Source organism: Hemicordylus capensis, chromosome 3 (genome assembly GCF_027244095.1).
Source record: "Hemicordylus capensis ecotype Gifberg chromosome 3, rHemCap1.1.pri, whole genome shotgun sequence".
NCBI lineage: Eukaryota > Metazoa > Chordata > Lepidosauria > Squamata > Cordylidae > Hemicordylus > Hemicordylus capensis.
The window spans coordinates 282,482,686-282,508,673 of NC_069659.1; the positions used below are offsets into that span (position 1 = coordinate 282,482,686).

The window sequence follows — 25,988 nt, forward strand, 5'->3', positions numbered from 1 at the left end:
AGCAGTGGAACACCAAAAGGAAATGCTGAGAGTGGGGAGACTTCTCCCACCTGCATCCCGGAGTGCTCTTATTAGAGCAGCCACCACACTCAGCACGGCTGCTCCTTCTCTCCAGCTTGCTGCCAGAAATGGTGGCAGGCTGGGGGGATGCCATTTAACTCAGCGGTGATCACTCAGACAATCGCCAGGAATACCCAGACGTTGTTGACTACAACTCCCATAATCCCCAAGCAAAAGCCATTGCAGCTGGAGGTTCTGGGAGCTGTAGTCAACAACATCTGGGAATCTCTACGCTGAATACCAGCATCTATTATAGATGTCATCCTTTGACAAGAGAGAAGGAAGTGCAAAAGTAAAAGGCAGACCTGCCAACATGTCCCTATTTTCCCATTCACCTGAATGGGAAAATAGGGACATGTTGGCAGGCATGTAAAGGCAAGGCAGGACAGAGGTTCTTCCTCCCCCTTTTTTTCCTGACTACACAGTGTAGGCAGCAGAGGAGCTGGATCCCATGCGACAGATGGCAGAGGCTGTGTGCAGCTTAACCATGGAGTGCCAAAAACAGATTCCTAATCTGCTCCCTCACATGCTGAGCATTCTCCTTTAGCAGATTAACTCCTCATCACCAGAGAATGGACAGGCCCCACAGAATCAGAGGCAAGGAACAGAGATCTATTGCTTCAGCTGTAGTTCTCTGATACGCACCAGGCATTCTGTCCCTGCTGGATTCCCTCCTTTAATTCTGTATATGAACAAAGGGGTGGGTTTAGGATGCTTATTTATCATTCTCACCCACAATACTGCAGCACTTCACAAAGGCAACCAGAAGACAACTCATAAATAAAAATATGCCCTTAAGGTGGAAGAACTGAAGTCACTGGTATCAGGGAGCCAGTCAGTTAGAGATCTCACATGATAGGCTATAAATAAAAGCATTATCATGTAACGCTGGCTTCATTTTGCTGTAATGTTTACATGATAATAGGGCCTCCTGGTAGCTCTAATCTATTTTTAAAAGACCACTGTACAGTATGAACTTTCAAAGGAGTTTGAATGCACGGGCATGCAAACTATCAGTCTGCCGAGCCCCAGCTCTCTTCCTCTGCCCTGTCCCCCACAATTTAAAATGGGCCCTGCAACTGAAAGAAAACAAAACATTTCTTATATAATTGCTATAACTACTATGAATAACTAAAGACATGGCCAATTGAGTTCTTCCCTAAGATAATCTGAGGAAAAATCATGAGAACCAAACTACACATGACAAAGGCAGACCCACTTCTTCAAACATAGGTCTGCTCCAATTAGGTCCAAAGCAGGAAGTGGAGAGAGAGTACCAATGGGGCACACAAGTGGGAGTGCTATACTCTCTACCACCACTCTTATCCCTGCAGTCCATTCCCTGAGGTCCACTTTCGCCCAGCCAAGCTCTCATTCCAGAACAGAGCCAGGCTGGGAGAAGATTTTCTGGAGGGAGGGGCCACAGATGGAAAAGCAGCAAGGATGGATGGTACTGCTACATAAGACCAGATCCAAGTTCTTCTAGTGCAAGCCACAGGAATTTCAATGAAGCTTGTGCAGAATTTGTTCCCAGTAGATTTTGCCTTAGTTTGGTAAAGATAATATAAATGAAAGGAAAAACACACTAAGAGGCAGTCCTCATGTTTTCTTTTTCCTTCAGAAATATGAATACATCTGATGGACAACAAAAACAAAAGTGTGCCAAATCCTGGAAGGGTCTTTCACCCCAGAATCATCCATCTTCCTTGCAGTCTTCTCCATCTCTCCACGACTGACAAAACTATCCGGATATCCAGTTGCCTGCAACGGGTGCAACCATTTTGCCAGGTTGGGGACAACTGGTGGGAGGGGAAGTGTCCTGCACTAGTACCACCGGGTTTCAGTGAGGAGCACATGCTATAATTGATCAAGCCTGCCACAGTTCCTGTTGAACAGGGAACATCACATGACTCTTCTATCTGGTATGAAACAGGCAGCACTGAAATGGAAAATTCTTCACACAAGACAAATACATCATACTGTGTTGTTGTCATGCAAAAGCTAACACACAAAAGCCTTTTCCAGTCCCCACTTTGCATGATTTAAGTATCATGCACTTCAGCTCAGAATTGCTGGAGGGAGTACATGAAGATATGAAGCTGCCTTATACTTTATGAGAACCTAAGTCAATCTTCAAGCAATTTTGTCTACACTGACTAGGAGCAGCTCTAGAGGGTTCATAGAGAGCACTTTCCGAGCTCTACCTGGAGGTGCCAGGGTTAGGATTGAACCTGGGACCTTCTGCATGGAACGCATGTGCTCTTCCACTGAGCCATGGAAGCTCAGTTCAAGACCTTTCATAGCTCATCTCCCCATCTGTAGGCTTGCCACAGTAGAAAATTAAGCCCTATCTGATTATTTTCTGCTATAGCCACCCCTCCTACTATCACTCATAAGCATTTGCTACCCTAGAAAATGTCTACACTGCCCCAGAACAGCGATAGGGGTGAAGGGCTTCTTTCCCCAACTTTTCAAAATGTCAGCTTCACTAGTACAATTGTAGCAAAAGACAGCAAATCCACCTGAAAGCGATAGGGTCAGGTGTTGCTGCCACTAATATTTAAAATTGTTATTAAAATGTTCAGAGACCATTCCCTGGTATCTTATTGTAGTTCCCTGAAAACAGTAAGCCCAAGTCCAGAATCTTGCTCTCTTTACCATGAGGCTCACACTGGTTACATTCAAACAATGACTCTTATTCCAAATAAGGGAACTTGTTGCAAACTTCCTTCAAGCTGCCTTGTTCTGGCTGGTTTATGTTAGGGAGACAAGACTAAACAGACCTTCATATTTTCAGTATTAACCACTAAATGTGAAATGTTGGTTGTTTGTTTCCAGAATGGAGGGAGGGATGAGGGAAATTTCTACACAGTCAGCAGCCCCTTTTGGAGCCTACACTTCAGCACTCAGCCTATCAGGTTTCTCCTAAAAGTGACTTGGACAGATTCAGTTTGGCGTAAACAAGGAATGGGGGGGGGGGAATGAGTCAATCTCATACTGGTATGAGTCCAAGACCTCCCCTCTTTTGTTTCAGCATGAACCAATTCACACGGCCACCCTAGACATGGACAGCTGAACTCTTTTTTACCAGTTCTAGCTGGTTCATGAACCCAGCTAGTTCATGTAATATAATTTGTTGCAATTCCAGCAGGATAGCCTATTACTGCAAAATATACACCTTGTGAAACTGTAAAAGACTATCAGATTTATTGGGGAATAAGTGTCTATGGACTAGAGCTGACTTTGTTAGATGCATGATGTGGAAGATCTGACAAACTGGGTGGCTTTAGTCCATGAAAGCATATGCCCGCAATAAACCTGATGATCCTGAAGGGGCCACAATACCCCTTTTTCATATAAACACAAACAGCTGTTTCATATGCTACTACAAACCTGCTTCTTAGGGCACAAAGAGTAGTACATGCTGAAATGTGTTTTGTATTTATAATTTGTTGCTATGTACGACCTTTCCTATTTTATGGACTTAGGACAAATATAGCAGCAGTTTCATCCAAAATGATATATGAATGACAGCTTCTCAAAAAGGGCATAATTTAATTAATTAATCTGAGGGCATTGAGAAAACAAGCAAACGATACAGATACATTTGCCATGCATGAGTATGCTCTGGGATGGGAAGAAATTAAAAAAGACCAGCCACCTAACATTGTCATAGGAACTAACGCAGCATTTTCTCCTTGATATACATTTCAGGCTTGGGGTAGGGACCACGTTCCCTCTAACAGGGATACCAGATGTTATTCACTACAACTCCCAGCATCCCCAGCTGCAATGGCCTTGGCTGAGGATTATGGGAGTTGTAGTCTGGGAATCCCTATTAGAGGGAACACTGGTAGGGACTTGTACTATCCTTTCTCTGATTTGAAAGTACAAGTACTTTCAAGTTGTACATGTACTTTAAACTGTTTAAATGCACATAAAGTACTTTACTTTATTCTTTACATACTTTTAAACATGTATTTTACATGTACATGTATTTTAAACTTTTATCCTTTAGTTGTTACACTTCATTTAATGGCAAATTTGTCATATGCTATGTGGGTTCTAACCAATTCCCACCTCACTGTTTATACATTCTTAAAAGTTAGTTCTTTCCTCTGAGGAGCTCATGAAAGCCTCCTGAATTTTATCCTCACCACTATTGGAGATGTGATTCCATAAGCATCAACCCTCAACACCAATATATCCTATTGGTCACTAGGGACATTAGGAGTTAAGCTAGGAAGCAGAGGTGTACACAAATCAAATTTTGCAATTTGATTTGAGCTTGAATTGAGTTGCAAAAACTCAAATTGATTCATCAAAAACAGCCGCCTTGGCTGGCTATGTCAGCATATCAACCCTGAATCACTCGAACCAATTCAAGTTATCTGAGCACCATTTTGAGACCCATTTTTCCAGGGAGAGACAGTCTACAATTGGGATTGATGGGTAGACCAGTCCTCCACCCCAGACTTCGCATATCAGCCTTCCTTGGAGGACTGCTCTACCTGGTAGACCAGTCCTTCAAGACAGGCAGATGCACTAAGTCCGGAGCAGAGGGCTGGTCTTCCCACTGACTCCAATTGGTAAAAAAGTTCTCCCCAGAAAAACAGGCCTCAAAATGGTCCTCGAATCACCTGAACCAATTGGGTTGAATCAGGGGTGATTCTCCTTGACCCCAAATCAGTCCCTTTATCTTGAGGGTGATTCAATTCAACGTGAATCGCTCCCGATTTGACCTAAATTGATTCAAGGTTGAATCGAATTGCACATTCCTAGCAGAAAGTATAGGCCTGCCCCTTGTTCTCTCATCTGCGCTTAGTCTTCTGAATGGTAGACAAATTGGTAAACAAATTAGTCTTAGGACACTCCCTTATTCTAGTGTTCTTTCTTCTTCCTTCCTCCATGAAGAAGCTGGTACAGGGTGCAAGCTTTTCTATCTAAGTTTGTAACTTGTTAGAATACACCTTTACTTATTTTAGCTCTTAAACAATTGTCTCAGATCTCCTCTGTGAGCTCTGTTCTTCTCAAACTGGGGTTCTCTGCTAAATAAGGGCTTGATTCAAATTCTCGCCTACTACAACAACCCTATGAGGTAGGTTAGGCCGAGAGAGTGACCAGCCCAAAGTCACCAAGTGACCTTCATGGATGAGCCCCACTCTTAGTCTGACATTCTAGCTTCTACACCACACCATCTCTCAAATTGCTGATTCTGTCTGTGACAAACTATTCAGATATTTGGTGGTACAGCCTGAATGGTGGGGGGTGGGGGGATAAATGCAGCTGTTCATGCCCAGAGAGACTGTGTGAACTGACTCATGTGGCAACACAAAAGGAGCAAGGAAGGAATTATCGCCTCATAACAGAGCGAGATTTTTCTGAATGATTATGACCACAAAGAACCCCACAAGGCTGTTGGACTCCATTGAAACCACAAACTTGATCACAACCTACCAATAACATATTGTGAGGACTACAGCAAATCCCCAAGTCTCTCCAGAAAAAATACATCTCTGACAGGAATGTAACATGACAACAAATTCACAGCTACTGTGCCACTTGCTAGTTCGTGTTATACAAAAGAGTAACGAGCGCAAATGAAATAGATGCATCTTTTCACAGCCTCAGAGAACTCTTAACAAAGGATCAACTTTCAAAGACAAGAGAAGGGTGGGGAGGGAGGGTTGGATCATGGGATACAAAAAGCAGAAGCGGAATTTACAGAGCAGCTGACTTCACCCATAAGACTTGCCATGCCATTTCTAGCTTGGCCTCTTCACATGTTTCTGCAATCCCACCCCCACTCCGTATTTAAGCACTGCTCTTAAATTGGTGAGGACCCGACCATGCTGTTTTTTAAAAAGAAAAATCCATTTGCCATTGCTGGTGCTTGCTTTCTTAGATCATGTCTGACAAAATAACACAGATCACTATTAACATAATAACCATAATAATTTTAAAAAATAAAAACCAAAACCACAAGCTGCAAGAACAAAGTACATAAACATCAGAGGTACATGATGGGATTATCCACCTGTCCCCTTCGTCAATCCCTCACTTTCCATTTGAAGGATATTGATTTGCAGCAACCACAGTCAAACCTAAGTAGATGAAAGTTGTATTGCAGCTTCTCCTCTCTTCTTCTGGAATAGAACATAATGGCTTAAATGTTGTTCTCTGTGACCCCCTGTGTAAGATCAGAGTTGGATTCCAACAGAATTATTCCTGATTCACACTGAGAGCAGAATGTGGGCCAATAAATAGCATACAATCAGTTATCTCTTAAACTGGTTTTTCAAATCAGGCTCCACTTCAAATGTTCTTGTGCAGCAACCTAATCTCCATAAAATAAATTAAGATTTAATCCCAGTAATGTGAGGCTGATCTAGTCCAATGAAGTATCAAAGATGGAAGATTATTTGGGCTTATCCAAATCCTGATAGACTTGTGTATGTATAAGGCATGGAAATAATATTTGACAGGTTAATTTCACCCACTTTCTTTTCCTTGGGCCAGTGGGCATGCATTTAAAATCCTGTGGTTTCTAGTCAGAAACACTGTGTGTATTTTTAACTGCAATTTGGTGTCATTTTTACATAGTACCTTTCATTTGGAGTTTAGAAATCTCAATGCAGAGGAAGAGAATAATAATATTTTGCTTCTGATTTTGTGTAGTGTTAGGCTAGAAGACACCCTATGGAATTAAAATGCTGTTTAAAATGACAAGGGGGGATACTTTTTCCTCATTAATCAACGCACATTAACATTTTAGAGCTCAGGGCATTGATGCAGTGAGTGTGTGTATGGGGGGGGTTGGATCAGGACTCTTTTCCTGTATGCAATCCCCCCAATCTAAATAACACATCCAATCCCAGAAACCTACTAGCCTCATGTTGTGGAGGTGGAAACAGTACCTCTAGTTTGCTCCATCACAGCTAATAGCAACTGGGGGGAGCAGAGTCTGATTTAATAAGAGAAAAAACATGAAGAAAGGGTTAACCCTCTTCCCCCTCAGCACTGCCCTGGTCCCCACCACATCTGCTTTTAAAATAAAATTTAAACTGAGAAATCCAATCATAGGTCTCCTGATTGACTGACTGACTGACTGATTGATTGATTAAGTGCCGTCAAGTCAGCATCAACTCTTGGTGACCACATAGATAGATTCTCTCCAAGATGATCTGCCTTCAACTTGGCCTTTAAGGTCTCTCAACGATACATTCATTGTTGTCGTAATCTAGTCCATCCACCTTGCTGCTGGTCATCCTCTTCCCTATATCACAAGTAATTTGGCTTTTAGTGCCACAAGATTTCATGACTGCTAACTATGTACCTTACAAATCCTGAAGAATGAACGGAGAGGCATAATTTTAAAAATAAATAAAATTAAATCTGGGTTTAGAAATAAACTAGTAGGGGGGAAAGGGACTTTAAAAAAGAAAGAAAGAGGCAAAACCTGACACTGACACTCAGAAATGAAACTGTATGATGATATACCCAATATATATTTAAAAGTGATCTTCTTCAGAAGAAACTAAGACTTGACCTGCCTTATTCTGACAGCAGCAGCTGAGCACATTTTCATGTATGGGCATTAGTATGGCGTTTTGAATCTTTTAAAAGTTATTTAACTAAAAGTTTTTCAGAACAGGACTACTCAACATGCATGAAGTTTCTTGGAAAGGGCTATAGTGGAACCTTCACAGCAATTGCAGATGTGCAATTGAAAAAGACAGACTAGGTTCTTAATGCTCTTGGCCACTTTGTTGAGTAACAGGAAAGCAAAGGGCATTCCAGAGACATGCAAGGAAAGTATGAATATCAGTTCGCTTAACACCACACTGAGAGCCTTAAATCCACAGTAGAATAAATTGGCAGAGGACCATCAGTGGAAGAGGTAGCTAGAAGCCTGATCAGTAGCCATGTCTGTCAAGAAATCTTTCAGAGAAAGCACTGCAAAGCACTGGAAAGAGCAAGGCAAAAGACTAGTCTTATAAGCAAGGCTGGAAGGCAATACCAGAGCTGAAAATCAGAACAAGACACCCAAATCAAGAGTGGTATATAGTATACATTTCTCTAAAATGAAAAAGACCCTGTCACACAATAATAAGGATTACTGTCTAACATGGCCCTTTTCTTTCTAGAAACGTATATACCGCCCATGGGCTATTAGGAATAATATTTTCTCATTCTTAGGTCAGAGGGCAGTATTACATTCCACCAAACACATATGGGCCAAAGACCAAATCCTGTCTTGGGATTTTAACTACAACTTTCTGAGTGTCAGCCATGTCTGCCACATCATTTCTGATTTTGCTCAGCCTTACCATAATTCACAGCCAGATAAGTTGTGTGAGCAGCAGTATTTTGGTAGCACAACAGTGTCATCTAGTGGTTCTTTGGGGAATGTCCATGTCAAATTATCCTAACTACTACCTCCTCTTCTTTTAACTTTATTGTTGGTTCTAAAATATGTGATTAAAGAGCCATTCATCTTTATTTCATTTAGTCTGCAAGTTGCATACTTTCCAAAATGTCACAATGAACAGAGGGGCACTCTTGTACATGAGTGAATAGAATCCGGCAGCCCAGTGCTATAGGAGCATGGGAAGCTGTCCTACACCAAGTCAGACCTTTTGTCCATCAAGCTCGGTATTGTCTACACAGACTGGCAGTGGCTTATCCAAGATTACAGGCAGAAGTATCTCTCAGCCCTATCTGGATACACCAGGAAGGGAACTTGGAACCTTCTGCATGCAAGCAGGCAGATGCTCTTCCCAGAGTGGCCTCATCCCCTAAGGGGAATATATTACACTGATTACATGTAGTCTCCCATTCAAATGCAACCAGGGTAGGCCCTGCTTAGCAAAGGGGAAAATTCATGCTTGCTACCACAAGACCAGCTCTGTGCTATGATCTGGCAAGCAAAGGTGAGGCCAGAACAATCCAGACTCCAATGTGTCAGAAAGTAGGAATTTAAAATCCAAGTAAACAGATTGTTCCAGATGTCAAAATCATACAGGCATACAGACGTATGGACTGAGGAAGAGCAATGTGACCAGTCAAAGACAAATCATTGTATCCATGGGAGAGAATTTTTATGCTGGAGGCATTAATTATTTATTATTATTATTAATATAGTGCTTTTGAACTAAAAGCTTCTCAAGTTACTTTACATAGCAAAAAGAATAAAAATAAGAAAGTGGTTTGCTGCTGCCCCAAAGTTGCTCACAATCTAAAACAATATACACATTGGCTTGGTTCTTACAATTATTCGAATCTATATTTAATGTGGGCTACTGACATTAGCATGATTGTGTGAACTCATACCAAGGTGGATAATGGCCCAAGATTAATCTGAGATTCTTGCCTTGGCATGGGTTCAAACAGTCATGCTAATGTCAGAAACCCAAATTGAACCTAGATTTGAATGATTGTGTAAATCAGGCCACTGTCTCTCTCTCTCCTTCCCTATCCCCGCAAGTTTCCTCTTTGCTCATTCCAGTAGGCCAATTCACAAAACAAAATCTCTGTCTCACTTTTAAACAATTTAGCACAGTGAAAGAAGGTACCTTTTAGATGTGCAGCACTAACTGATTCTAGGACACAGCTGAAACAGCCCACCTATTCACACACTATGTTGTGAATATGTACATACTGTATGTCTATGTATTTCTCTGAATGACTGTACATGCATCTGTTTTAAAAGTGAACCTGGATACAGAGCCCCTGAAATGCAGGGTTCAGATTGGAATCATACTAATGTACATGCAATGAACATACAGGGGTTGTAACACAACATCTACCTGGGCAGAGGGGAGGGTGGGTGGGGAGAAAGGACTCTACCTGCCTCCCCACAGATGATCAACTGTTAAATAAGCATAGGGTGGGGTGGCAATCGACAAAGTTCTGGTTAGGGATGTGCACGGAACCGCAGAGCTGCAGTCTGGCACTGGGGTGGGGGGCTCTTTAAGGGCGGGGGCGGGTGTACTTACCCCTCCTGCCGCTTTCCCCCCGCCAGTGCGTGTATTTTGGAAAGCTTTGGGGGTGGCCCCTTCCCCCAGTTGTCAGCAAAAGGCTTGAGAAAGCCTTTTGCGTGTGTGCATGTCACTTGTGCACGTCATGTGTGCACGTGCGTTGCGGAGACGTGACGCATGCGTGTGACCTGTGCACGCACAAAAGGCTTTCTCAAGCCTTTTGCTGACAACTGGGAGAAGGGGCGGCAGAAAAGTACCCTGCCACCCCAAAAGCTTTCCAAAATACGCGTGCCGGCAGGGGGAAAGTGACGGGAGGAATAAGTACACCCTCCCCCGCCCTTAAAGAGCCCCCTACCCCAGCAATGAACCGCCAAACTGCCCTCATGTCTGGATCGGTCTGGAGGCCTTCAGAATGGCCTCCGGACTGGTTCATGCACATCACTAGTTCTGGTGGGAAGTAGGAATGGGTGTGCCATTTTCCTGCATCATGGCACACTTCCTGCGTCACGACACCACAGTCCCTACATGGACAGCAGGGTGCCGTTCACATTTCCAATGCCTTGTTTAAAATTTAACTGCTGCAATATAGAGCTAGGACATTGTATATCCAGCGTAAAAAAGTTCCTGATTTTTCGGGTTGTTAGTTTCCGCTAGACTGCTCCCCCTGCTGTTTACGTTTTGAATGGAGGCATTTTGCTGCTGTTGAGCAGCTAGTCTGGAAAGCACCCATGACAAGTGGTAACAAAATAAGCCAGAGCACTGGCTTTGGCTTTCCTTTTACCACTTTTCTCCCCTAAATTTTGAGCCAAAAGTTATCAGATGACAACTTTTAGCACAGTCCTACATGGCTATCAATAAGCGAAGGGAGTGGGTGGAATGCTGTTGAACCAAGCATTTCCCTTGCCTGAGCATTTCCTCCTGCCCACCATTCCTTCATATGTACCTTCCACATAATGGTATTATTGTTTCCAATCTATTTCCTACAAGATAAATTTGCTTGATTACACAGCACACAGCAAGGGCATATGCTGCAGGGAACTGCAAGAATACAAAAATGATTTGCACTAAGGGTGTGCACAAACCATGATTCGAGCGCTGAACCAGTTCGGACATGTGTGTGCTGGTGCCACATGGGGGTACTTGGACTAAGCTCTGCCCAAGCATGGGGCAACAGAGAGCTGGTAAGGACCTGCTCTCCTCTTCCTTAAAGCTCCTGCTCCCCACTTTCTGTTCTCCTTGCTGCCGAACCAGTACTCAAACCACAGTTTGTGCACACCCCTAGTTTGCATGTATGAGCATGAATAGTTACCAGTCTCCTCTTACTCCAGTTTGGGAAACGGATGTAGCAACTCCTGTTCCAATTAAACAATCCCATATGCATAAATTGCAGGGCTGCTGTGGTACAGTTACATAGGAACAATAGTCTTAGAATAGTATTTGGAACTTGGGTGTTCTCTTCTGAAAGGATCTGGAAATGTTTTACACACATACCAACAAAGGGTTGCATCAGGTTAAATGCTGTGAAATTCAATGAACAAAAAATCCTGTCTTGCCACCTGGAAGTACCTGCTCGTGCAGAGGGTGGAAGTAACTGGATTTTGGACCTAGGCAGGCCCATAAATAATTGCTCAATTGACCATGACTTGTAAACCATGACCATGACAAGTAAATACAAATGTTTGAAGAACAGCTGCAGCAACGTGCACAGGATGTAAATGATAGCAGTTAGTCTGTATTAGTCATACAGATGCACAGCTGGCTCTACAGAAGCCTGTGAGTGAAATGTAGGCCCTGAAGAAGTCAATATCCAGAAGTCCCAGTGTGGTCCATAGCTTCTTCCTTTCCTCTTGTTCTGTGTGTCAGTAATCCCTCCTCACCTTCCCAAGTTATGACAGGCAGCTGTTTTCTGCTCATCCTCAACCCACTAGACTCCTTCCATTGCTTCTTGGACCCTTTATGAGTTGACTAAATACTCCTTGCCTCCCAACAGTGTCAGACATTCTGCCCTTCCTTTGCTCCCTGCTGTTCCTGAACAGCAGGAATTCATACATCCCAGACAAGTCTTTCCAGCTGTTGTCAATACGAGCCAGCTTTTCTGAGTATATTGGGTCACTTTAGCAATCGCCAGCTCTGGGGCAGTCAAATGCAGAGAACATCAACATCTATACAGACAAGGCAAGGCCTGGATCACAATGCATTTCTTTCAGCCACATGTTAAGCATAAAAGGAAAGGGGAGAAAGGTTAAACAACCATTGCGGGGAAAATCTCAACCCCATTTGTAAAAAAAGGAGTGAGAGGTACAATATTGCTGTTGATTCACAACATAAAATATCTTGTTTCCTATTAATGACGCACACAAGTGAGTCAACTATACGCCTTCAAGTAATTTAATTCTGCTGCATCCCAAAATAAATGACATACATCCTTGGAAGAAAGCCCTCCTCTTTGCATCCAGCTGAACAAATCATAAATATGTTATTGTGGGTGGCTATACAAGTGTTACTTAGGAGAATTCAGATAATTCTAAGGGCAAACTCATGCATGCATGTGTAGTACGATGGATAACACATCTCTCAGTGGCGAGCATCTGAATCATCGAGAAGCATTGTGTCTGAGATGATGCACGACAATATGAAAGCTGTGGTGACTGTTTCACACACTACTCCCTTGACACCATTGTAAAGTAACAAAAGTACAGGAGTGAAAAGTTAGCAGCTTCAACTTTTTACTAGTGGGTCCCACTAATTTATTGGGGGAAGAGCATGTTTAGCCTGCTCTTCCTCCAAGGAGCCCAGCCAGGGAAGCATACATGGCTTAATTTATTCCACCTTCACAAACTTTTTCTTCACCACAATCTGTGTAAGTCAGGGTAAATTCAGAGTGAGTGACTGCTCCAGGATCTCCCAGGGAGGATCACAGCTGAGTGGGGATTTGGATCTCCCCAGTCCAAATTCAAAACTCTAACCACTGCACCAAACTTCAGAAGTCTGTTGTCAGTTGTCAGTTTCTCGTCTGTTTTCATTACAGCTTCTGACTAATCTGACAAATTATTTTTCTTCAACTTCAATATATTTGGGGCAACATGGTATGATGAACACTAGACCTCTAAAGACATAATACAATCTCCCCTCTAGACAAGCAGGTCATTGTCTGTAGAGGATGTCACCACCCACTCTTCTAACTCTAGATGCATTGGTTTGAAAGGAATGTCATTCTACTAATTCTCTCTCTCTCTCTCTCTCTCCCCTGTTTTGATAGTCTATAACTTGCATAACTCTATCATGGCAGTTTTGTTTCATGCTCTCCTATTCTGCCAAAACAAGAAGACTGTGTGGTACAAATTGGAGCCAGAGCAATAAAAACCCAAACTTTTGCTTAATCTAGTATTCTTTTCTCCAGCTACCTTCATTTGCTTTAAAATAGTTCACCTTTCCTTTTAGTACTTTTTTATATTACCCTGTTTTAAAAAAGCTGGAGTAAAATTGAAGTTTTAGTTGACTTCTTTGCCTTTCAACCAAACTCCATGCTGTTTGCAATCTCTTCGTTATCACACTGCCCATAACGCCCCCCACTTGGGTTTTGGAGATACTGAGTTAAGTTGTCCCCAGGAGCTTTCCCAGATGACCAGCTTTACTGCGGCATGAAGTGTCTAAAATTAAGCCGTTTAGAGCACTGCACCAAAGTGCTACTTCTTAAGGACACATATGTGCAGTAACTGCAAATCATCAGGAGTAAAGCTGAATAATGTCATTGGCAGTATGAATGGCAACTTTTGTTGCTGTCCCGAGATCACTGTAGATGGGTCTCTCGTGTGAACTCCACCTGCAGCCTAAGCGTAGCCAAGCTATGTTCAATATTTATTATTTAATATGTTTATTTAACATATGCAACCCTGGATTAACCATAAGGCAAAACAAGCACGTGCTTAGGGCAACAAGGGAGGGAGGGGCATCTGAGTCCCTGGCAGGTTTCCTGCTTCTGATGTATTTAGAGAAGTTTTGTTATTCCCCTTGATACTTTTGGCTAAATGTTCCTCAAACTCTCTTTTTGCCTCTCTTATTGTCACGTTGCATTTCTTTTGCTACCTTGCATTTCACTGCCACACTCAACTTTAGTTGATTTTTTGCAATTGTTTTTATCTGCCAAGTTCAACTTTACTCTGCATTGTTTTAAAAAAAACGTTTTCTTTGGCTCGATGAGTGACTAAAGTTTCAAGAAACGACTAAACCATGCATCTAAAGTAAAAAGTCATTGATCTGCAAGATTACTGTAAAGAGCAATACAGAATATTGATAAAACTTCACGGAAAAGATGGTCATATGTTATGATGTCTGACCTTGAAGATGAAATATTTTTCTCAATCATTCCTTCCGTTGTGGCTATTTATATGAAACTAGTGTTTTTAAGCCCATTAAATAACGGGCGCTAGTGGAGATGTGCGCTCCGGGCCCCCCGCCGCCATTTCCCCTCCCGCCGCCATCAGTCTCCAGGCCGCGGCCGGTCTCCCCGGCCGGGCAAGGGCCCCAAGGTCTCCCAGCCGCCCGGCTTCGGTGGCACCGCCAGGCCTCGACGGCGGCTCTGCCGCCGCCTCAGCTAGCTTCCCCCGCTGCCTCCTCCCCCTGCACAGCTTCGGCGGTGCGGCCAGGCCTCAGCCATGGCTCCGGCGCCGCCTCGGCCAGTTTCCCCCGCCGCCTCTTCCCTGGCTTTGCCTCTTCCCTGGCTTCCTCTTCCCTGGCTTTCCGGCTTCTGGAAGCTTCTGGCCGCCCAACATGGCCGCCTGGTGTCGGCGGTTGTGTCTCCCTCAGTCTGTTCTGGGCATGCGCTCTGCGCATGCCCAGAACGGCCGAGGGAGGCACGGACAGACACTTGGTTGTCCATGGACGGACACCAAGCCTTTTATTAGAGAGGATTATAGGAAGTGGAACTGTTTTGTTTTACCTTAAAAAATCTAGAAGAAAACTTCTAAAAATTTAAATAAATATTAAGGTACAAGTAAATAATTTGCTTGAGTCTTAATGTCTTGTCAGTTAAGCAGTGGAGGGGGCCGAGGGGGGGGGCACCATTGTTGGGCGGTGCTTAGGGCATCAGTTGCCCTTAAATCCGGCCCTGAACATATGTTTATATTGCCCAAAACGCAAGTCTCTGGGCAGGTTACAACAAAACAATAAAAACAACCAATAAAAAGGTTAAAACATTACAATAATTTAAGATTTAAAACAATGTTAAAACTATTAAAAAACATCAAACTATTAAAACAGTATCTAATTAAAAGCCTGGGTGAACAAATGTGTCTTGACTGCCTTCTTACAAGTTGTAAGAAAAGGAGAGACTCTTATTTCAGCAAGGAATGCATTCCAAAGCCTCAGGGCAGCACCATAGAAGGCCTGTCCCCAAGTAGACAACAGACGAGCTGGTGGCAACTGCAGATGGACCTCTCCTGATGATCTCAATGGGCAGTGGTACTCATAGAGAAAAAGACATTCTCTTAAATACCCAGGGCCTAATCTGTTTAGGGCTTTATAGGTTATAACCAAGACCTTGTATTTTGCCCAGGAATTTATCAACAGCCAATGTAGATTATTTAAGATAGGAGTGATATGGTCTCTCCGAGATGACCCAGAGTCCAACCTGGCAGCCACATTCTGGACCAACTATCGTTTCTGGACTACATACAAAGGCAGCACCACACAGAGCGCATTGGAGTGGTCAGGTCTGGAGGTGACCAGCAGATGTACTACTGTTCTGAGGCCATTTATCTCAAGAAACGGATGCAGCTGGTGTATTAGCCGAAGCTGATAGAAAGCACTTCTGGCCACTGCCTCAACCTGAGATACCATGGAGGTGTTTGTGTCCAGAAGCACACCCAGACAGTATACCTGTTCCTTCTGGGGTAGTGTGACCCCATCAAGAACAGGCAGATAAAAATCATCTCCCGGGTTCCAACCCCACACAATAAGTTCCTCCGTCTTATCTGGATTCAGTCTCAGTTTGTTATCCCTCATCCAGCCCATCACCACCTCCAGGCAAGCATTTAGGGAGGTTATGCTTTCTCCTGATGATGTTGACATGGAGAAAATGATTTGGGTGTCATCAGCATACTGATAACACCCTGTACCAAATCTCCTGATGATCTCTCCCAGTGGTTTCATGTAGATGTTATACAACATTGGAGAAAATACAGAACCCTGAGGGACACCATACCGAAGAACAGACTTTGAAAAATGACAGTCCCTGAGGCACATCATCTGGAATCTGCTCGAGAGGTAGGAGTGGAACCACTGCAAAGCAATGTCTCCCACTCCCAACCCCCTCAGGCACTCCAGAAGGATACTATGGTCGATAGTATTGAAAGCGTGAGAGGTCCAAAAGGACCAACAGAGTCACACTCCCTCTGTCAATTCCCAATTTGAGATCATCCATCAGGCCAGCCAAGGCAGTCTTCACCCCATAGCCCAGCCAAAGTGTCTGAAATGGGTCTAGATAATCAGTTTCCTCCAAGACTGCTTGGAGTTGGGAGGCCACCACTCTCTCAATTACCTTGCTCAACCACAGGTGGTTGGAGACAGTTGCTTAACTCTGATGGATCCAACAAAGGCTTCTTCAAAAGAGATCTAATAAAATGGCATCTGCCATTTTGGATCGGGTTGGATGACATCATTACAAACTACACCACTGAGGTGTCCCTGTGCGTCACTCACTACAACTTAACCAAATTTGGTTCACAAGTTAGCCCACTTGCACCTCAAACATTCACGTGTCCTCCATCTTGGATTTGGGTGGATGACATCATCACAGACTACGCCCTATGTGTCCCTAGAGCTGTAGCAAATTTGGTTCAAATCCACAAAAGGAAGCTAGCCTTGCAGAAGCAGCAACAACAAAATAATCTGAGACCTCAGAGTCAAGGGTCCCCTCAAAATATCTATTAGCTAGAGGGAGGTGGTATTTAAATAGGTAGCATGTGCACTATCAGCATGGTCACATCTTAGGCCACAGTGCTCTAGACATGAGTTCTGTAGTGTCATTGCTTACAGAATTTCTTGCAGTAGTACAGAGACCAGCAGTCTTGGCATCAGAGATATGGGGAGAGAGCTGTCTTGTGATAGCAAGCATGACTTGTCCCCTTTTAAGCAGGTTCTGCCCTGATTACATATGAATGGGAGACTACATGCATGAGCACTGTAAGATACAGGTGAAACTCGGAAAATTAGAATATCGTGCAAAAGTCCATTAATTTCAGTAATGCAAATTAAAAGGTGAAACTGATATATGAGACAGATGCATTACATGCAAAGCGAGATAAGTCAAGCCTTAATTTGTTATAATTGTGATGATCATGGCATACAGCTCATGAAAACCCCAAATCCACAATCCCAGAAAATTAGAATATTACATGGAACCAAGAAGACAAGGATTGTAGAATAGAACAATATCAGACCTCCAAAAAGTATACAGTGTACTGTGCTTGATTGGCCAGCAAACTCGCCTGACCTGACCCCATAGAGAATCTATGGGGCATTGCCAAGAGAAGGATGAGAGACATGAGACCAAACAATGCAGAAGAGCTGAAGGCCGCTAATGAAGCATCCTGGTCTTCCATAACACCTCATCAGTGCCACAGGCTGATAGCATCCATGCCACGCTGCATTGAGGCAGTAATTGCTGCAAAAGGGGCCCAAACCAAGTACTGAATACATATGCATGCTTATACTTTTCAGAGGTCCGATATTGTTCTATTCTACAATCCTTGTCTTCTTGGTTCCATGTAATATTCTAATTTTCTGGGATTGTGGATTTGGGGTTTTCATGAGCTGTACGCCATGATCATCACAATTATAACAAATTAAGGCTTGACTTATCTCGCTTTGCATGTAATGCGTCTGTCTCATATGTCAGTTTCACCTTTTAATTTGCAATACTGAAATTAATGGACTTTTGCATGATATTCTAATTTTCCGAGTTTCACCTGTATTCGCTTTAGGGGATAGGGCTGCTCTGGGAAGAGTATCTGCGTGCTTGAATGCAGAAGGTTCCAAACTCCCTCCATGGCATCTCAAGGTTGAGAAAGATTCCTGCCTGCAACCCTGGAGAACTTGGAAGCTGCTGCCAGTCTGTATAGACAATACTGAGCTAGATGAACCAATGGTCTGACTCGGTATAAGGCAGCTTCCTATACTCCTATGAAGCAGCAGTAGCAGACAGAGAGGCAGAGGCTGGTAGGAAACTGAAGGATTAGTAAATGTGCTGTGTTTATTGTAGTTATTTATTAACAGCCTTAATGCAAGTTACAGCCCTGTGGTTAATTATCAAAGATTAAGAGAGCACATTAAAAGTTCTACAAGTCACCATTTAAAAGAAGCAAGACAAGTACTAAAACAGGCAACACAGTTACAAGAATTTTAAATCCGACAAACCATTTCAGTATTTAACCTAATTACAAAGAGCATGCAGATCTATTCTATCACCCTGAAACATTCCCAGAATATATATATGATATTCTGTGCCCAGGGAGAAGAAATGGAGGAAGCAGCATATTGGTCCAAAAGTGGCTTAGGACAAGCAGCATGATGGGAGAAGCAGTAGGAAGGGAACGCAGCCACATATGACAATTGCTCAGTTGGCTGGCATAACATAGTAAAGCAAAAGATGGGACCCCAGTATTAAAACATTCTTCAAGTTAAACAGGAACAGCTGCTTTTTCAAGGGTAGCTTTGAAGAGTCAGGCTCAGATTTGGGGGATTTAAGGCTTGACAAAAGAAAAAGGACATAAAAGCGGTGAGATTTGTTCAGATTCATAGCAATGCACATCCAGGATTCCAGCAGGACTTCCAGGCTGCCTTATTGTTAACATAGTCCTGTCAACACAGCTAGGATTTCAAAGGATGCTGTATATAGCTCAATTTTGCAACCTGCCCCATAGACTCCTTCCAATACGGAGTAGGCTAGAAATCATATTAGGTTCCTTGTCACACCAATTACTTCCATTAATTCTGAATTGTCTCCAAATAAGAAGCTGTAAGAGGTCTAATAAGGCTGTTTCGTATTGGCAAAGGCCAAGACAGAAGGGGCTGGTTAACTTTATACAGACAAGAAAGCCACCAGTCACACAACTTTGGCTGAACTATTTCTCTGTTGCAAGAAAGATAATCAAAGAGTGGAACTATTACTTCTCAACACTATGCTTCTGCTAATGCCTAATATTGGTTTAGCTTTCTTAGCATCTGCATTATTATTATTATTATTATTATTATTATTATTATTACATTTATATCCCGCTCTTCCTCCAAGAAGCCCAGAGCGGTGTACTACATACTTGAGTTTCTCTTTCACAACAACCCTGTGAAGTAGGTTAGGCTGAGAGAGAAGTGACTGGCCCAGAGTCACCCAGCTAGTTTTATGGCTGAATGGGGATTTGAACTCGGGTCTCCCCGGTCCTAGTCCAGCACTCTAACCACCACACCACGCTGGCTTGTGTCCAACTTGTGGTCCACCAAGACACCTAGATACATTTTACATGTACTGCTACCAAGGCAGATGCCCCCCAATATTTGTGGTTTTGAGGTTGTTTGGTGTGTGTGCCCTGCCTCCAGAGTTACAGTTGTATGTGCAGGGGCTCTTTCAGACTTTATGATGAACATACTGAAGCCAGGCATGTGCAAGCCCATGAGACTATTCTCACGGCCGCTAGAAAGTAGGCTAAGGGAGCCCAGCCCGCTTTCCAGGGGTAATGTGCTGCAACGGGAGCCATGCAGCTCCCGGCTGCAAACCTCTCTAAATACCTCCACCCATTAAACGGGGTTAGTGGAGTAAGCGCTCTGCTAACCCCGTTTCCCTGATCATGAGTCGCCATGTGTGGCTTCGTGCTGCAGCAACCTGCAAGGAGACCCCAACCAGGAGGCTCCAACAAGCCACCCAACATAGGAACATAGGAAGCTGCCATATACTGAGTCAGACCATTGGTCCATCTTGCTCAGTATCGGCTACACAGACTGGCAGTGGCTTCTCCAAGGTTGCAGGCAGGAATCTCTCTCAGCCCTATCTGGTTGGAGATGCCAGGGAGGGAAAGTGGAACCGACATACTCTTCCCAGAGTGGTTCCATCCCGTGAGGGGAATATCTTATAGTGCTCACACTTCTAGTCTCCCATTCATATGCAGCCAGGGCAGACCCTGCTTAGCTAAGGGAACAAGTCATGCTTGCTACCCCAGAATGCCCCATATACTCGCACAGGGCATTCTGGGACTTCTGGGGGCCAGGCGGCCCCTGATCCCTGCAGCACCTACTGGCTCCATAATGGAGCCAGTAATTGTGTGGGCAGTCGATCTGGCTGCCCAGAGAGGGCTGCATGCTTGTGTGTGGGGAAAGCAGGTCAAGCCCACTCTCCCCGCCAAACTCCATCCAGCTCTCCACACTGCTGGTGTGGAGAGCCTCCATCATTCATATAATGTCCTAAAACAGGGGTAGGCAACCTTGGCTCTCCAACTGTTGTTGAACTACAATTCCTATAATCCCTAGTCACAATAAACTGTGTTTGGGGATGGTGCAAGTTGTAGTTCTACAACATCTGGAGAGCCAAGGTTGCTTACCCCTGTCCTAAAAGGAAACCTTCTATTCTATCACACTTTGAAACTGTTGTTATGCTTGATGCTAGGCTCATTCATACCATCTGAAACAGGGTCAGAGGAGCTGCAGCCAGGGTAAGAGAGCCATGCACGCTCTAGTCCATGGTTGTGTGGACTCAAAAAGCAAGGCAGGAGGACGGGAGAGAGGTCATGTGGGAGGTAGGAGATGGGTAGGATGGCTTTTCATCCACCATTGGGGAATGTGGGTAGGGTGCACCCAATCACTCTCCTCTCCTCCTACCTTGCTTTTTGAGTTCACACAACCATGGATCAGAAGTGCACACAGCTCTCCCACTCAGGCTGGCAGTTCCTCAGCCCTCTTCTGGTTTGTGTGAACAAGCCTACTATCTGCATACTTGTCAAACTAAAGCAAAACTGCCAAGGCTTAAAGACTTTGCTGGGTTAAAAAAAAAAAAACATTATTGTTTACCACAGACACATTATCATCCTGATATGAAACATTACATCCTGGCCTAGATCATATGATTACTTTAAAACCTGTGCATTATTACAGTGCATTATTACAGTGAAAATATCATTCTGCTGCTTGTCTTCTGCATACTGCTTTGAATAAGTCCCTTGTAACACCTGCCTCTCATGTTCTGGCTGCTGAAACTCATGCCTGCTCACTGGAATCAATTCCATGGAGCCTCAAGATATCCAAATGAAATCAATGTTGAAGTGAATCTAAGGGATCTAGTGTCTCGAATGATGGAGAAGAGATAAAAGCAAGGCAGACCCAACATGGCATGTTATTCTCCCAGCCCCCTCGCTGACCACCCCTCAGACATTTCATTTCTCACACAGCAGCCCTTTGATGGAGCTCAACAACAGTAGCACTTTAGTAATCTTGCAGGGAATACTAATATACCCTGCATAGAGAAATCACATTACTCAGTCTACAGAGATAGTACTGTAGAGGAAGCTATGGAAGTGAAAGAAATCACAAGCAAAGAAGAACAGGGCAACAGGTGTGATTTTATTCTATGAGATTAATAATACCTTATATAAGAATTAACTTCCTCTGTAACAAGCATGAATCAAGACTTGTGCATTGACCTCTGTCTCCTGAATTTAAGTTACAGTGGGGCTTGCAGTCCAGAAGTAGCACCACTGTTCCTGGCAAATGAAGGCTGTTTTATAACTACAAGGCACCAAACCTGCTTTTGACACCAAGTGTACGGTCAATCAGGATTTGCAGACAATCCTCCCTCTCTGAAAAGTGTATCTGTATGGTGAACTTGTCACAAATACATATTGTTACATTCACGTTACACTTAAGAGTTCTTAGATATTCAACTATAAAACATGACATGTGAAGTTGTAGTGGATTAAAGCTTTTGTCTCAGACAAGCTCACATGAGGGAAATAAATGCTGAAGCATCCCTGCTGAGCTGCATGACTAAGCTTCTCCTAAAACTATTCTGTATTATCGGTAGATTCAAAAATGGCTGCCACCACCAACCCTCTTCAGACAAGTACAAAAATCTTCCATATGCAAGCCTAGACATGGTGAGAAAAATGATAGCTGCTGAATGCCTGAAGAGACATATTTGCACCAAAGAAACCCCCCTTTAGCCCCCTTGCCTTCCTGTGTTAAAAAGCAACTTGGAGAGGCTTGTAAAAGAAAAGAACAAAAAGAAAAACAGTTTTACTCAGGTACTACAGACTACTTCCATCTGAAGCTTACTCAGCTTTTAGTTACAGATAAAAATACTCAGTAGATTAGAAGAATACTTCAAAAGCACCCCGAATGATGTTGGGGTGGCACACTTTAGAAATCTTGGTTACCCACTTGCAAAGAACAGGTATGTAGGAAAATGCAAAAGCACACTTAAATGTGTATAGAGTCTTTTGCTACACCCTAGGTGTATTTTTATTTATTATTTATTCAATTTCTATACCACCCTTCCAAAAATGGCTCAAGGAGGTTTACACAAAGAGATAATAAATAAATAAGATGGATCCCTGTCCCCAAAGGGCTCACAATCTAAAAAGAAACATAAGGAGGAGACCAGCAACAGTCACTGGAGGTACTGTGCTGGGGGTGGATAGGGTCAGTTGTATGTGCTGCGGGTGGATAGGGCCAGGTGTATGGAGCATAGGCTAGCATTTCTTATTTCAATTATGTTGTAGGAAAACGTATAATAGAACAGTATCAGGAATATGCAAAACACACACACAAAAGGAATATAACTTCTAATGCAAAGTCTGACTAAACAAACTTTTCCATAGACTAAACTTCTCGAAACCAAAGCTTCCTTTTTCTTGAACTCACCAAATTCCAGAGAAGAATTCAAACCTGCCCTCCTATCTTTCAAGGATCTGCAGAGTCATTTTCCTGCAGCCATCCTTCCTGGCCACATGTCCTTCTCTAACAAAGAACTGCCTTCTTCCTTCCAACAACTCTCTAGGTCCCACCCACTTGGTGTGCTGATTGGCTGAGCCCTGGAGTTCACCAGCCTGTCAGTCAGGACAGGGTTCACTTCTGGTTAACTCTTTAGGAGGAGGGGTGGCTGATCACTACAGAAGTGACCCTCAACTAATGATAAAACTCTGGACATTTTATGCCGGTCAGCATTTCAAACTGCCAAAGGTGATTTTACAGGTCATAGATTTATTTATTCATTTTAAATATGTATACTCCACCTTTCTGACTATATCCAAATAAAACAACAGCATTAACTACAATATAATGAGCCCTTTTCTCAAGAGTAGTGAGAAGAAGCCCTAAAGAGCTTACCTCCCTGCAGACAACTCTGCTGCCAGATTTGGCTTTTTTTAAGCCAAATTTTGGGTTACGGCCCATTTGACTCACAAGTATACCCCTGAGGTTCTGGCCACCCTGCCAGACAATCATTCTGACTTTCCTGGGTGGGCGGATCGGCCACCCAGACAAGCACCAGCTGCTGCCGGCAGCTCCAACGTTCAGGTGACAGGATGTATTGCCTTATGTCACCCCACCCCCATGGATCTCCAATAATGCACTGCGCATATGTGGTGCATTATGGTGATCCCCCCTCCCCAAGTCTGCTAGCCATGGCTGCTTGCAGCCGCAGCTGACAGACAATCGTAAAAACAAGGTTAAGGGAATGCTCTCTCGCTTAACCTCATTTTAAAGGGAGGCTTCATAGGCAGGTTTGCCACCGTGGTGGCGCTGCCAGGGTTGGCCCCAGTCTGGCAGTGTACACACATTTGCAAAACTGGGCTGGGCTCCCCTTAGCTGGGTTTTACACGTGCGTGTGAATAGCCTCAATAAGAGGCCCAATGAGTGATGAGAGAATCAAGTCTAACCCAGCACCAACATTTTGCTTGTTTCGTACTAGGACAATGTAACTGGCCCTATCCACCCCAGCACAGGACCTCCAGTGACTGTTGCTGGTGTCTTATCTTATGCTTCTTTTTAGGTTATGAGCCCTTTGGGGACATGGAGCCATCTTATTGGTTTATTATTTCTCTGTGTAAACTGCCCTAAGCCATTTTTGGAAGGGCAGTATAGAAATCGAATTATTATTATTAATAATAATAATAATAATAATAATAATAATAATAATAATGAAATTGAAAGGCTGTGGCAAATTGAAATTGAAAGGCTGTGGCAGAAAAAGACCAAAATAATCCCAGTGGTAATTGGCACCCTTGGTGCAATTCCAAAACAATTTGAAGAGCACCTCAATACCATAGGGGCCACAGAAATCACCACCAGCCAATTACAAAAAGCAACTTTACTGGGAACAGCCTATATTTTGTGATGATATCTATAATAACCAACAGTACTGATGATAAAATTCAGCCATCCCAGGTCCTTGGGAAGGACTCAATGTCTGGATAAAACAAACCAGTCAATAACACCTGTCTGACTGTGTAAACAATAAATAATAATAATAAATAATGTAATGTCCCTTCAACAGAAAAGCCATATGTCTGGATCCCACATAACAAATGAGTAACAACTATGCATGTACTGCACACTAATAAACTGCAAAGGCCCTTTATCTTTTTAGCCTAAGTACTAATTGCTCCTCAGTCTAGTAATTCATTAAACTCCTTCCATCAGCAAAGGTTAAACAGTAACAGTGCAGCTATGCATTTATTGCATTATAAACTGATCATCTGCAAAGGCCCTTTAACTCCTCTAGCCTCTTTAACTCTCACTGAGAGTTAACTCTCAGTTTAATTCTCACTGAGTTATGATCCTGTCCCCAGTTCTGGGAATTACACTGAGAATGCCTAGAGAAGAAGATGCTGCAATGGAGAAAACTGATTGTGCAAACTAGGCCTTATGCATCCTTTTCTGCCACATTAAGGCCTCGTCTAGGGTTGCCAATGCCAACTAGGGACTTTTACAGAGGACATGCAACTGCTTGGGGGACCAAATGACTTTTTTTACATTAGGAGGAATAGAAACTATTTTAGGGACCAAACAACTTTTGTATTTGCTGTGGTGTCCGAAATTCTGGGGAGCAGCTGGAACAGTTTGTTTGCTCAGAGCACTTTGTCCTCATGAGCAGCTTCTCTTCCTTTGTCTCCTTCCTCTGAAGGCATCCTACTGGCCATCCATCCAATGGGGAAGTCAGAGGGCAGGTTCTGCTTCAGTGGCAGCTTGCAGAGCCACATGATGCAGGAGCATGGATAGGTAGGCCCAGCAGCTGCAACTTGGTCCCTTCATGTGGTGGCAGTGAGAAGTTAGCAGTTAGCTAACTAACTTTATTCAGTTAGTGGTAACCACTGATAACTGAGTAAAAAGGCACATTTGGGGAATCTCTTCTGTTTATCATGGGGAGAGCAGCTGGCCCTATCCAACCCCAGCACAGGATTACGTTGTGTTACCTTGCATTTTATTTTAGATTGTGAGCCCTTTGGGGACAGGGAAGCATTTTATTTTGTATTTTTCTTTGGAAATCACTGTGAAATCTTCTGCTGAAAAGTGGTATATGTTTGGAGTCATAGAGAACAGCAAGCGAGTGGAAGACTGTGCACACACCGCTGTGCCATCATGCAAAGAGGCTAGCTGGGAAGCTGGCTGGCTGCCCTGCCTCAAGCCAAGAGATTAAGCTGCTGGCCTGGCTGGGGAGAGCAGGCTGGGTGGCCCATCAGGGAGGAGGCAGAGGATTGCATATGTGGTAAACCTAACCAGGAGATGAATTTACCGTTAAGAAGCAGGGGCCTTGAGAACTCTGCACCTAGACAGCAGACTGAGCAGACATACAGATCACCTAGTCATCAGCTCATCACAGTGGTGAGCTGTATTTATTCTCAAATTATCCAGTTGTTATCAAAATATGCAAACATGATGCCACTAAACATATGCAATCGTGTGCAAATT

At 43.5% G+C, this 25,988-nt stretch overlaps 1 protein-coding gene across 5 annotated transcripts in view; it reads right to left on the reverse strand.

The window, feature by feature from the left end:
- Positions 1–25,988, reverse strand: part of NEURL1 (neuralized E3 ubiquitin protein ligase 1) — a 265,752-nt gene that overhangs the window by 204,263 nt on the left and 35,501 nt on the right. The window contains exon 1 of one of the 5 annotated variants that reach the window (XM_053311885.1): positions 22,941–23,021. The exons of the other annotated variants lie outside the window; for them this stretch is intronic. The gene's annotated coding sequence lies outside the window, so the exon portion shown is untranslated. Of the gene's footprint in view, positions 1–22,940; positions 23,022–25,988 lie in introns of those variants that run through there. 5 annotated transcript variants of the gene reach the window in all.